Below are 14438 nucleotides of genomic sequence, written 5' to 3' on the forward strand. Positions count from 1 at the left end.
GGGTAAATTGGATGAGAATGGTTGTTGGATTGATTTGTCAGAACACCGGCGATGGTTGTTACCTGATGCATATGTGCTTCCAGTGGTTACAATGGCACATGGAATGGCACATATCAGTGTGAAAGGGATTTGTAAGTTGTTAGCTCCAGTATGGCAGAATGCTGGAATCCACAAGTGTGCGGAGAATGTGGTCAAAAATTGCATGGTATGTTTGAAATACAACCCTGGTAGGGGAACCCCAACTCCAGCTGGTCATTTTGCGCCTCCAACGTATCCGTTCGAGGTTTTGCAGCTAGATTTCATCCACATGGAAAGGTGCAACAATTTGAAATATGTACTTGTTGTTGTCTGCGCTTTTTCAAGGTGAATAGAAGCCTATCCCCTAAAAGACAATACTACCTTATCCACAGCTAAAGCCCTTGTCAAGGAATTTTTCCCTAGGTTTGGAATGCCAAGAATGGTATGGAGTGATAATGGGAGTGAATTTGTGGGACGAGTGATGAAGGACTAGGCATTAAGCAGAAATTCCACGCTGCAAATCACCCCCAATCAGCTGGACTAGTAGAGTGCTATAATGGCACATTGAAGCTCAAATTAGCCAAGATCCAAGCGAGTTCTGGTCTTAAATGGCCTGACGCTCTGCCCTTAGCACTCCTATCAACAAGAATGACTGTGCATTCACGAGTGGGACTTAGTCCCTACGAAATCGTGTTTGGCCGCCCAGCGAATATATGGGGAGTGCCAAGGCCAACAAAATTCAGTGAGATCGAACATCCAGTACTGCTTGATTATCTATGAATTGACGGCTAAATTGCGTGTCTTACACCAACAGGTCCACGATACTCTGCCTCAGGCCTCTGAAGCTCCAGGACATCCTATCAGTCCTGGATCGTGGGTGCTGGTCAGAAATTTCCAGAGGACGAAAAATGATGAACCCCGTTGGACCGGCCCCCATCTCGTCCTCCTTTCGACAAGATCAGCTGTTCGAGTGAAAGGGAAAAAGAACTGGATTCACGGCGTACATTGTAAAAGAGTTCCTTTGCCTCTGCCGTATGACCGGTGGGTCCAGGAGGGTATCGCTGATTCTGAGACTGACACTGTGCCCCGTTTCGTGCCATTTAGCGATGCACGTGTAAAAGGAGCAATTTCAGAACAAGAGAACGACGACATTCTACAAGAAGCTGTGCCGCCATCAAATCAATTGGACACCACAGAGCCTGAACTCTTGTTTCAAGACCAAACAGTACCTACAAGAAGCCACCACAATCTGAGGCCGAGAACTATGGACAAATAAAAATTATTTTTCTTTGATATTTTTTAGAAGTACAGCTCTCTCTTCCATTTGAAAAACTTTCTTATTTTTGCTTTTTTTCGAACCACCATCCGGGTTCAGCTGTAGGGTCGTGGTGCCAAGACTTTGGGGTACAAGCCGGAGACGCTAGGTCAACGGTTCTGGTTGGTCTAGGGCGTTCCCTGGACTGACAAGTGTACTCCTTAGCAGAAGACACTCATCCACCGCGAACAGCACGATTAGAGGATGGAGTTTTTCAAGATGAGGAGACCCGCTGAGGAAATAAATTTTAAGAGCAGAATATGTAAAGTAATGAATAGCAAACGTTTTGTAATATTATGTCTGTTTGTCCTATTTAGCATGATGATGTTTTCCGTAGGTTATGTATTATTGTCTTTTCAAGTGCCGTTTGCACCCACTATACAGCCCATACCTCCTCCTACTGTTTCCTCACACTCTTTCCACCCTCTGCCTGAACACGAACAAGCTAGACGTTCTGAGTTCGTAAATAATTTGTTTATTCAACTTCTGCACCAACACCAACTAGTTATGAATACGACAAATTGCTGGGTGTGTGGTTTGATGCCACATACCATTAATAAGGGTATCCCATATCTAGTGCTGCCGTTTAGCTATAATGGGTCATCATGGGCATTCCAGACTATGTTTCTTTTTGCGCTTGAAACCTATTCCCCGCGACCACCGCGTTCCACTAGACCTAGCACGAACAATAAGGCCTTGATGAAAGGAGTTGCTGATATGAGCAGAGATATCTATGCATATTCATCTATTCCCAAGGATGAGTTGCGAGCTTATGTATGTTGGAATGCGACGGGGTATAGCATTAGTCTGGGCGAGAAACAGCGTAAAAGTTCATCCCCAATTTGGGTCGTACCCCACATAGGTCGGTTCTGTTTACAAGGCAATGGTCAGAATCCAAGAGCTCAACTAGGGAAGAGTGACTGTACTGAAACGTACACTTTCCCATCACAGTTTTCCCCTGCGTTTTTGGCTGCCAAGGGTACATACTTTGTTTGTACTGATCGAGCATACACATGGTTGCCCCCTGATATTTCGGGCACATGTTATGTTGCAAATTTGCTGCCGCCGACATTTACTGCTGCCTCTGATTATCACAAGACCAGAGTTGTGAGAGGCGTTGTTAGTAAAGAGGATACTGCCGGTCAGGAAGCGGGAGACTTTTTCCTGGGTTTCCTGCCGTTTTGGGGACCAATGGTCAATAGTAGGAACCTGAGACAATTGACTTGTGTAGTTGAAACCACTGTTAATGTAACGGCTGGTGCCCTTGGTAATTTGACAGCTGAGCTCCAAGCGGATCGCCTCATGACGTTGCAGAACCGTATGGTTCTAGATGTAATACTTGCAGACCGTGGTGGGGTATGTAAGGTCATCCAATCAAGCTGCTGTATTTTCATACCAGATAACGCTCCGACAGTCTATCAAGCCATCTCCAAACTGCATAAGATTTCCGAATCCATTCATGTGGATAAAGGAGATTGGTCGATGATGGAGTGGTTCTGGGGACTGATATCAGCTTGGGGATGGAAGATTCTAATAGTCACTGGGACGATCTTAGCCATTCTTTTCCTGTTCTGTCTATGTAGACAGTGTGCACCTGTAATATGTAGCCTATGTGTTACATCATGTGTAAGGAAACCTGTATCAAGGGACGAGCTGAGCAATAGGATGATGCTACAGCAACATCTCCATGACTTTATGAACATAGACCTGGACTCAAATTAGTATAGTTATTGCCTATGTAAGGGCAAAAGGAGGGTCTGTGGTACTGTAAATTTCGGAACCATGTCGGTGGCATGGTCCCACCATGCCGATTTTGGTATCAGCGGACCGCAAATGAGTAACGCGGTATGTATGAGTGTTTTCGTCATGTTTTACCGATGAATTCACCGTGTATACGGTACTACATATCGTACCCTCGGGTTCCATTTTAGAGAGATAGCCATTTTGTTGTTGCCTTCACATAGGCTGTGCACTAAGGCCATGCCTAGGCCTAAAGGACACGTACACCTTCTGATGACTTCTTTGTGACCTGTGCAAACTGACTCCAATGCCCGAGGTCATTCATGTCCGGCCGGTTCCTTTTACTTCGGCCAAATGGGATTAGCATCAGGGCCTGACACATCATAAAGTCGTTCTTCCCACACGAACCCTGACTAATCTCTTTCACACCTGACTCTGTTTCCTACTTTATGGCTTACTTTACGAGGAGGAGGTGCCCGTTTATTGGGGTCCGTTGAAATCTGATGAAGGTTCTGAGCCTTGCTGGGTAAATAATTGTGGGCTGACCGAGCTGAAATGTGGGATTGTCATCATGACTTTGCTGTTTCTTTGAAGCGAAAATATGTGAATGACCACTTGTAAAATGGGGGCGGTGTTGCCCAGAGCGTAATATTTTGTATATAAGAAAAGACTGTTTTTTGGTTTGGAGCAGTCTCCTGAGAACATACATTGTGTTGTACTTCTCGGATACCTGTGATTGGTCTGCAGCCAATAAATACGATCTTTGACTTCACCTAGAAGACTCTGTGTTTCTGTAGTCTGAAACAGGAAGAACTCGAAGTCTTCGGGTGTGTCCCCTGGCACCGCTGGGTTGGTTCTGAAAAACCCAGTACTTCATTGGCCGACAATACTGAGAGCGAAACCAGTGCCTTCTCCGATTGCTCCGGACCTACGAGGACGAGAGGGAACTACACGGCAGCAGGAAAAGCATCGTTCCTCTACGCCTGTCGCTTGGTGAGGTAACCAAGGAGTAAGACAGGTTTCTTATCTTGGCCCTGCCTTCAAGATTCCGTGATTCTTGAGATAAGTACTTTCTACGTAGTGCAGGAGGCTGCATAAGCAACAAGGCTTTCTATTTGTTTTGACGTGACTGCTGTGGGAAGAATATTAAGTTTTGTTTCTGTAAGTGTGTTTTCATTGGGATTGCGGGGACAGGGGAGGTGTGTCCTTAGCGCTAGCATGATGCATTGTGTGTTTCTGTCTCACTCACAGGGTTTATGGGGTGGAGCCTAGGCGATTGAAGTGCGCTCTAGCGAAGACATCCCTTGCCAGCACCTACCAGCAGCAGATTATTTCGTTTGGGTTTCTTTGTCCCTTTTTTTCCTTTCCCCCAGAGGAAGTGGTAGACGTGTCGTGTTTATTGAGCACGCATGGGTGTCACCCCCAAGGGGATAGGGTTAACTAGCCACTCATCGTTCCCGCTGTACCCGGCTACCACGTGTGTACTACCTACCTCTGCTAGATAGAGTGGCAAGCCCACGGTTACATACAGCCTGAACGATGGACACCAACACCTTGCTTACTTCGGTGCTGGAAACGCTAACCGCTTTGCGAATAGAAGTAGAAACATTCCGTGGGGAGAACTTAGAGCTCCGCAATGAAATGGGTACCATGAGGTGGGAGGTCGCAGGGTTGTCACGCCATGGGCCTAGCGATGCTCGAGGAGCTCAATATATTAAACCTTGGACGCTACCTCCTCCCAACCATCAGGGGGTAGGAACAGATCAGTCAGCTCAGGCGACCGGGGGTGGTTCAGGCCCTTCAACCATTCAAGTTATTCAGCCCGTACACTTGCCCTTAGCACCACCCGAACGTTTTTACGGAGACCCAAAGAAGTTTGGTATTTTTTTGGGACAGTCCAAGCTGCACTTCATGTGTAAGCCGGCAGTGTTCCATAACGATCAGACAAAAACTGCGTTCGTCATGTCTTATCTGGGAGGGAACGCGGCTAGCTGGTCCTTTGCCCTCATAGAAAGGGATGACCCAACCCTGAGAGATTTTGACACTTTCTGTGACGAGATGCGCAAACTGTTCGATAGGAAGGCGCACCTACTCTCTTTAGACAGGGAACTGCTCACATTGAAACAAGGTAGTCAAGACTTACTTTCATACATCACTACTTTTAATAGACTCATTTCCGAAACAGGACTGGCCAATGGAAAAACGATCCTCCCTGTATTATCAAGGATTGAGGAGTGAGCTCAAAGACGTCTTGGCTCAAGTGGTACATCTGCCCTCCGCCTGTGATGAGATAATTGATCTCACTGTACAGCTGGATCATCGATTACAGGAGAGGAAAGGAGATAAACCACGTTCCAAGGTTAGATACCCCTTGCCTCGTTCCCGAGCGGTCAACGAGGGAACCACCCCCAGCATGGAAGGGATCGAACCCATGCAGATAGGTGGTATCAGAGGACCATTAACCCAAGAAGAGAGGGAAAAAAGAAGAAAACAACGTCTGTGTTTGTATTGCGGGAAGTCCGGACACTTCATTAAGGAGTGTAAAGCAAAAACCAGACTTCCCTATCGAGATGGCAAGGGGGAACAGAAAGTACCTGCGATGGTCTGCTCACCAGAACTGTCGGAAAACTAGCTTGCCCAAACACGATTCAGACCCCTTGTTTGAGGCCACATGAGGATGAGGTCTGCCATGCAGCGGTTAACACCGTCCAGCACGCTGTTGCCCATCTCAACGTCTATGTTACCTTGGATGTACCAGAAGTAGGACTTATGTCTGTGCATGCTTTATTGGACTCTGGGGCAACAGGCAATTTTATCGATCAACATTATGCCCGAGAAATAGGCCTGCAAGGCATTAAGAAGAAGATACCAGAGTTGGTTAAGGCTGTGGACGGCTCGGAATTGACATCAGGGCCCATAAGATACAATACTCCCTTGGTTCAGATGAGGATCGGAGCGCGCCACAGAGAGTTCATCCAATTCGATTTAATAGACGCCCCCCAGTTTACCCTGATAGTGGGCATGCCGTGGCTCACGCTCCACGATCCTTTGGTACAATGGGCAGCAAGGACGGTTACGTTGAATTCTCCCTATTGTGCTGAGCATTGTAATCATGAGACAGTACAACCACCGCCCAAGAAAAATAACCCAGCGGAGTTTCTAGCCAACAGTTATGTTCTCGCCAGCGTGAATTGTACCACGATTCTACCTAGCGAGTACCTGAAATACCAGAACGTCTTCAACGAACAGGAAGCCAGTAACCTTCCCCCTCATAGGGAGTATGACTGTGTCATTGACCTCGAACCTGGATCCAGTATTCCGTGCAGTCGCATATACGCCCTCACTGAGGCAGAAAATACTTATCTGCAACAATATCTGAGTAAACTATTGGCCAATGGATTCATTCGTCACTCTACCTCTCCTGCGTCCTCCCCTCTTTTTTTATTCCAAAACGTGAGGGAGGCTTAAGGGCGTGTATAGACTATAGAGCCCTCAATCGCATCACAAAGAAGAACAGGTACCCTCTCCCCTTAATTCCTGTACTGTTAGATCAGTTAAAAGGGGCCACGGTATTCACAAAATTAGACCTCCGGGGAACATACCATTTGGTACGAGTACGGCGGGGGATGAATGGAAGGCGTCCTTTAGAACCAAGTTTGGCCTGTATGAGTACCAAGTAATGCCTGTTGGTCTCTGTAATGCCCCCGCCGCCTTCCAGTATTTTATGGATGAGGTACTGAGAGGATTATTGGATGTGTCCTGCATCATCTACATTGATGACATTCTAGTCTATTCCTCCACCATGACAGACCACATTACACATGTGGCAGCCGTATTGGAAAGGCTCCAAAGGCATTCCCTCTATGCCAAACTCGAAAAATGCTTTTTTCATACGCAAGAAGTGGAATTCCTGGGGTATGTCATCGGTCCGAAGGGACTATGTATGGATACGAAGAAGACACTGGCCATCCGGGAGTGAGAATCTCCTTCATGTGTAAAGGCCCTGCAAAGCTTCCTGGGGTTTGCGAATTTTTATCGAAGATTCATACGAGACTTTTCGAAAATTATTCAGCCAATGACACAACTACTGAGAAAAGGGGCAGTGTTCCACTGGTCACCACTAGCCGAAGAAGCCTTTCAAAATCTCAAACAGCGTTTTATGTGCGCCCCCATATTACGACATCCAGATGCGTCACAACCCTTCATCCTAGAGACAGACGCTTCTTATTATGCGGTGGGAGGAATACTGTCACAACGACACCCTGAGACCGGTCAATTGCATCCTGTCGCCTTCTATTCGAAAAAATTAACCCCTTGTGAAGCCAACTACACTATCTCCGACAAGGAGCTATTGGCCATCAAACGAGCCTGTGAGGAATTGAGACACCATCTGTTGGGGGCCAAGCACACCGTAGAGATATACACGGACCACCGAAACCTGTTATTCTTGAAAAGCGCCCGAGCCCTGACACCCCGGCAACTCCGATGGTCACTATTTTTTGCAGACTTTGATTTCGTTATCAAGTACAGACCAGGCTCCCAGAATGGAAAGGCAGACGCACTTTCTAGACCCCCATCTGCGGGAACCCTGGTATCCAAGGAGGAAGAAGAACCTCCCGTGATCCTGCAGAAGGCGTCCTTCCCCATAGAGACGGTGGCGATACTCTCCTCTCAGGATTTCCTTAAAGAAGTAAAAGAACACTCCTCATCAGTCGATCAAGCATCTTGGGTGCAGGAAGCCCCCCAACAGCGCTATGAGAAAGACAGATTACTATACCATGAGAACAAACTCCTTCTGCCCACAAGGCCTCTCCAACAACAGGCCTTACAGTGGATTCACGACTCCGTCTTGGGGGGACATCACGGAATTCATTAAACAGGACATGCCCTGTCCAGATATTTTTGGTGGGAATCTCAGCAGAAGGATGTGACCACATACGTTTCGTAATGTTCTGTTTGTTCCCAAGCCAAGGCACAACATCAAAGACCCAGTGGGTTACTCAGACCAATTCCCACACCACCAGCCCCGTGGCACACAGTCTCCATGGGCTTTATAGTGGAAATGCCTCTTAGTCACGGTTACAATACCATTTTAGTAGTAATCGACCATCTGACCAAAATGGGGCATTTCCTCGCCCATACCAATTTACCCACTTCAGGTGCCTTAGCCTCTATCTTTCTACAGAACATAATTAAACTACATGGAGTGCCGGCAGTCATCATCACTGATAGGGGAACCCAGTTCACGTCCAAGTTTTGGAAAAACGTATGCGAAATCAAGAAAATAGACGCCCGTCGATCTACCAGCTATCATCCCCAAACAGACGGAAAAAACGAAAGGCTCAACCAAACCTTGGAGCAATACCTTCGCTGTTTCACGCTTCAACACCAGGAAGAATGGAGCAGATTACTATGGAAAGCGGAATTTGCGTACAACAATACCTCCCATTCTTCGTTGGGGTGTTCACACTTCTATTGTCTCCAGGGGTTCCATCCCAACATGCTACCCTTTGAACACCCAGCAGTATCCACGCATCCATCCATACAGGAACACCATGCGCACCTCAAACTAACCTTAAACACTGCCAAAAGACACTTAGAAGAGGCTCATGAAAGAGACAAGAAACAGGCAGATAAAAAGAGGACACCTGAACCACTATATAAAGTAGGAGACAAGGTGTGGCTTAGTACCAAACACTTAAAACTCAAAGGGAATACCCGATTACAACCCAAATACATAGGACCCTTCATTATAGCTAAGGCCATCAATCCTGTGGCCATGAAGCTCACACTGCCACTACAGTGGCGAATTCACCCAGTATTTCATGTTTCCCTACTCAAACCATGTCACCCAGGGACACGGTTACCCGTCCGACCCTCAGTTATAGAGGTAGAAGGAGAAGAGGAATATGAAGTGCACAGCATGCTAGATTCCAAGGTCGTCAGAGGACGAGTGCACTACCTAGTTGATTGGAAGGGTTACGGTCCTGAGGACCGGTCATGGGAGCCCGAGACCAATCTGCATTGTCCGAGATTATTAAGGCAATTTCATTCCCGCTACCCCACAAAACCAGGCAATCCGTCGAGACGACGGCCATGGGGAGGGGGTACTGTCAGGTCTAGGGTGAGGAGACGCTCTAGATGAGGCACATAACGCATGGTATGAATGTGGAGGGGGGATTTGGAACTACATCTCCCATGAGATCGGGAGACAGAACTACCGCTCCCACAATCCTGGGAGCGCAACGGGATTGGCTTATTTAAGCTCCGCCCACTGGGAACGCGGGGCTTGCCACTCGGAACACTTCCTGATTTCCCTGAGGACAAAAAGTAAGCTGACGAGGGAAATCCACTCGTATTGAGAGACCGTCACGGATATACTTGCAGACGGAAACATCACCGGGCTTGGAGCCCATTTACAGAAAACATTCTTTGCCGTAGCGCGTCGCGCTACTAGAACTACTTTGGGCGCATGCGCCATTGATACTCGGGCGACGATCAAGGAAACAGCACCGGCTCCCCGTACCTTGACCCCATAGCGCGTCTTCTGGCGCGAAGCCTCTGAACAGCAGTGGAGACTTGGCCGACAATACCGAGAGCGAAACCAGTGCCTTCTCCGATTGCTCCGGACCTACGAGGACGAGAGGGAACTACACGGCAGCAGGAAAAGCATAGTTCCTCTACGCCTGTCGCTTGGTGAGGTAACCAAGGAGTAAGACAGGTTTCTTATCCTGGCCCTGCCTTCAAGACTCTGTGATTCTTGAGATAAGTACTTTCTACGTAGTGCAGGAGGCTGCATAAGCAACAAGGCTTTCTATTTGTTTTGACGTGACTGCTGTGGGAAGAATAATATGTTTTGTTTCTGTAAGTGTGTTTTCATTGGGATTGCGGGGACAGGGGAGGTGTGTCCTTAGCGCTAGCATGATGCATTGTGTGTTTCTGTCTCACTCACAGGGTTTATGGGGTGGAGCCTAGGCGATTGAAGTGCGCTCTAGCGAAGACATCCCTTGCCAGCACCTACCAGCAGCAGATTATTTCATTTGGGTGTCTTTGTCCCTTTTTTCCCTTTCCCCCAGAGGAGGTGGTAGACGTGTCGTGTTTATTGAGCACGCATGGGTGTCACCCCCAAGGGGATAGGGTTAACTAGCCACTCATCGTTCCCGCTGTACCCGGCTACCAGGTGTGTACTACCTACCTCTATGTGATAGATAGGTTGTGATGGAGTGGGAAGTTAAAGATGTATTTCAATGCAGCCAGTGCAACACTAGAGCAATGGACATCACATGCAGGATGCCCTCTCTAGGCATTACATTTAAACCACATACTGATACATATTTTAACCCTATAAATGCTTATATAACAACATTCTAGCCTCAGATTTAGTGGGGGCAGGCAGAAATATAGGGGTGCTGGGCTCCCTTGTGGCTACGGCCCTGGGTTTGCTGCTATCCTGAGGAGGTGGCACTCCAGGCGAACTTTAGGTTGGTTCAACTCAAAATCCTTCAAAGGGCATGTTTCACGAGGTTACAACTCTTTGCCATGAATAGATGCCCATCTGACAGGTACTCGGGGCTGCTCAATACGCGGCACACTGTTTCACACAATATGGGAGTGCCCTAATCTACGGCTCTTTTGGGTGGGTGTAGGGAGCAGGTTGTCTGGGATCGTTGACACAAGACTGGACCTCACACCGAAATTAATCATGTGGGGCGAGCAAGCATTGGAAAGATCCACCCATTTATTCTGTAATGTGGCTATAATGGTGAACAGGCATGCTGTGAGACAAAAATTGAGCAGTGCCTGGGTTCTGCGGGTGGAGGACTAGGAAATCAACATGGACTGATGTATGAGAGAGAAGAACAAATTACTAGGTGTAGGCCTGTCCAAGCAAGTTTGAAAAAATCTTGGGTGCGTGGAGGGCCCAGTGCGAGGATATTGGCTGAGACTCGGTGGGGGGGGGCGTACGCTGTGCCCTGTTGCACAGGATGGCCTTTGGGGTAATTTGCCTCTGGAGAACTACAAATTCGAGTGACTAGGTGATCAGCCACAGATTCAAGGGGTGAGGTCAATGGTCCTAAACTGGAGACCATTGTGTGATACTGGAAAGAAGGTGATTTGTTTGGTTGCCATGTGATGCCTAGTTGGGAAGGTGATATGGGAGGAGGGTGTACATGCCAGAGGGATGGTTTTTTTTTTAATTCTTACTTGAAACTCAATAAAATATGGTTAAAGAAAAAAAAAGATTGTAAGACCATTGGTAGTATGTGTTGATTAGGTATAGTGCAAGTGCACTGAATTCACTCAAAATAACTAGGAGTAAAGTTAGAAAAGTAAACCCTCATACTAGGATTAAATGAAAGGCACGTTAATGGTGGAGGGCAAAGCTATGGCTAAGCTAAAACTATTTATTTTTTTAAAGCATTGTCAAAAAATCCAGTAGTTCTTGATTTTGCTGATGCTTTTACCGATCATAAGTGTCAAGATGCATGCACAAGCATGGCCAGCAATCTTACTGATGTCAGAAACAAATCCTTTTCTGTAGCAGGCTGCAGTATCTTAAGTTGTTAGTAGATATCACAGGAGTCAGACACAATCTTTCTCTGTACAAGGCAGCAACACCTTAGGTAATTACTAGAGGTCTCTGTGTCAGAAACAAGGCTTAGATGTAATTACGCTGCAGTACCTCAGGCCATTCCTTGGAGGAGGCCCCACATGATACCAGAGATTAAGGACATTTCCTCCAGCCCTGTGTGGCCTTCTCTCAGTGAAGTAACAGTATGGCATCAAGCTGCAGGACCATTGGTCCATCATATCTGTCTGCCTTTCATTAATTAAATCCCTGGAATATTCCAAGATAAAAACTGAATACAAAGGGATGGCAATTTATGTACCTGGAATTACCCTGGAGCTGAGTGAACATGGCATGATGTTGTCAGTCAAGTGAGTGAAAGTTATTTGTGTTTGAGGAGCACTGGATAACTGAATTGTAAGTACATGTTCTCCCTAATATTAAACCTGGAACTTTAAATAGTCATCCGTTTGTAAAACAAAAAATGCAAGAACCTGTTTGGTGCCTGTTAAGTTAAAGATACAATAACTGATGGTTTAAAAGAGCGAGGCTGAATAATCCTGTCACTAGAAGACAATGGTTCTTAACCTTTTAAATTTTGTGGACCACCGAATGAATCACTACTGGATGCAGAGTAGCCCTCCCTAAGCAATTTCTATGATTGTATTCTCAAAACAATATACAGAAATGAAGAAACATGAACACATCAAACAAATATACAGGTTTTGAAATATTTTATTCACAAACAAAACAGATAGGCAAAATTTACATTTTAATGGGATGATTGGAGTATTTGAACATTTTGATTTACTTCTGAAACACAAAGTCATAGGCAGAGTTTTGCATATCACTTTTTTTTGTGCTCCACCGCGTGCTCTCTTTTTGTCTGGGCCTACAAATGTTGTTTCAGTGAGGCCAGCGATCATTTTCTATTAAATCCTGTTTACTGTACTTGCCTTGCTCCTACAAATCAAGATAAGGATAGCAACTTTATTTTTAGCATCCAACATTAAATTTCTTCACATTTACAGGCCGTTTTAAAACTTTGAATTTTCAGTTTTACTTTGGTAGATAAATAAATGTACTTTTTGATCTTCTAAATATTTCATTATCTAAACAGTTGTGGATCCCATGAGTAGGCATCGCGAACCCCCCAAGGTGTTCAGCAACCTGCAGAAACACCTCTGTAGATTGTCGCGTTGTATGTCAGTGTTGAAATGAAACAAAGGGTAGATTGACATGAGGCAGGAAACAGAGAAATCCAAAGTGAAACCAATCAGTGATCATCTGCTTTAGCACTGCTTACAACTAGGGAAGAGTGAAACTCGTGAAATTTCTATAGTCTAATTATTCAAAATGACTGCAAAATGAGACAAATTTGTGCACAGTGGGGCATAATGGTGTAATCTTGGTAATTGTGCATAGATTTTGTGACGTGAAATTACCAGAACTACGCCAACTATGCCAGCATAATTAAACTTGCACCCAGGCCTGTTCCTCGTGTTCTTCCGCGTGTACTTTGGCCACAGTTGTGTCGCTGGAGGTTTGTGGAGTGTTCCATGCAACAATAACAACGAAAGCATTTTATATTTAAAAAAAAAAAAATAGATTCGGTATTCTCTACTTCATAAACATTTTATAACCACAAATATTCTGACCTGTGTTTGTTCGTAAATCTAGTATGTATGAACACTGGGTCACTTTACTATTTAACTCCATTCCTGACATATTTAGTGAGCAGAGCTTTACAGCAGGTGCAGGCGAAAGTTCTTAAAGGAAGATATTTCTCCAATTGTTAGATGTCTGCAGCTGGTGGTGTAGACTATGTTTTTGCAGTCATTATTTTCAGCTGGAGCTGTGCCAATGGCCGCCCGGTGTGCCCTTCTCTGAGGCGCTTCTCCAGCGGTGCCCGTCTGCAGCGGTGCCCCTCCCTCTCCAGGTGTGTCCGCTTTGGCACCGAAGCACCTGCTGTGTGGCACCAGTTGGCACCATGGGGGATTCTCTGTTTTTTATCAGGAGGATAAAGCAGCCTCACATAAAGATGTATTTCTTCTACAAAAATGGCATTTTGCCAGCGCCACGGATTTGGTTCTGGTGTTTCCTGGGTGCAGTCGCTGGACGGCCGCTGTTAGCGGAGCTGGTCTCACTTATGTAATCTGCTGTGGTAGTGGGGCCACATAATAATAATTGTAATGAAATGTATATAGCGCCTTCTACACCTGACGAGGCGTCGAAGCGCTTTTCGGTGAGTAGTATGCTACTTCGGAACCCAAAAAGTATTAGTGATGAATTAGTTTATAATAACGCCTTTTGGTGGTACTGGGGCCATACTATTATAATTGGTGTTACTAGATAATTATCATTACTGTCATTAATATTATTGTAGTATGGCACCACTACCACAGAATATATTATTATTATTATTATTATTACAGAATGGCACCACTGTAGCAAAAGATGTCATGATTAATCATGTGATAATTATCGGATGGTATTCGAACGTACAAAGGCTGAGCCAGCCCGGCCACGGCCAGTATCCCGACCGTAACCTGCAGGTTCCACAGAGATTACTGTGGCGAGGGGTCAACTCACTGAGCCACCCTGCCCACATTCACGGATAAAGAAAGAACTGGGAGAGCTGGTCATGATGCAAATCTTTAGAATATGGAAACGCCTCTCCCTCCTTATCATTAACTTCTCGTCGTTGCCGAAAGTGTCCTGGCCTTGCAGTGAGTGTGATATTCTTTAAAGGGATATACTTATGTGTGTTGTTTAATGTAAAAGTGCAGCCAAACG

This window comes from Triturus cristatus, chromosome 1_2 (genome assembly GCF_964204655.1).
Source record: "Triturus cristatus chromosome 1_2, aTriCri1.1, whole genome shotgun sequence".
NCBI classification, from domain to species: Eukaryota; Metazoa; Chordata; class Amphibia; order Caudata; family Salamandridae; genus Triturus; species Triturus cristatus.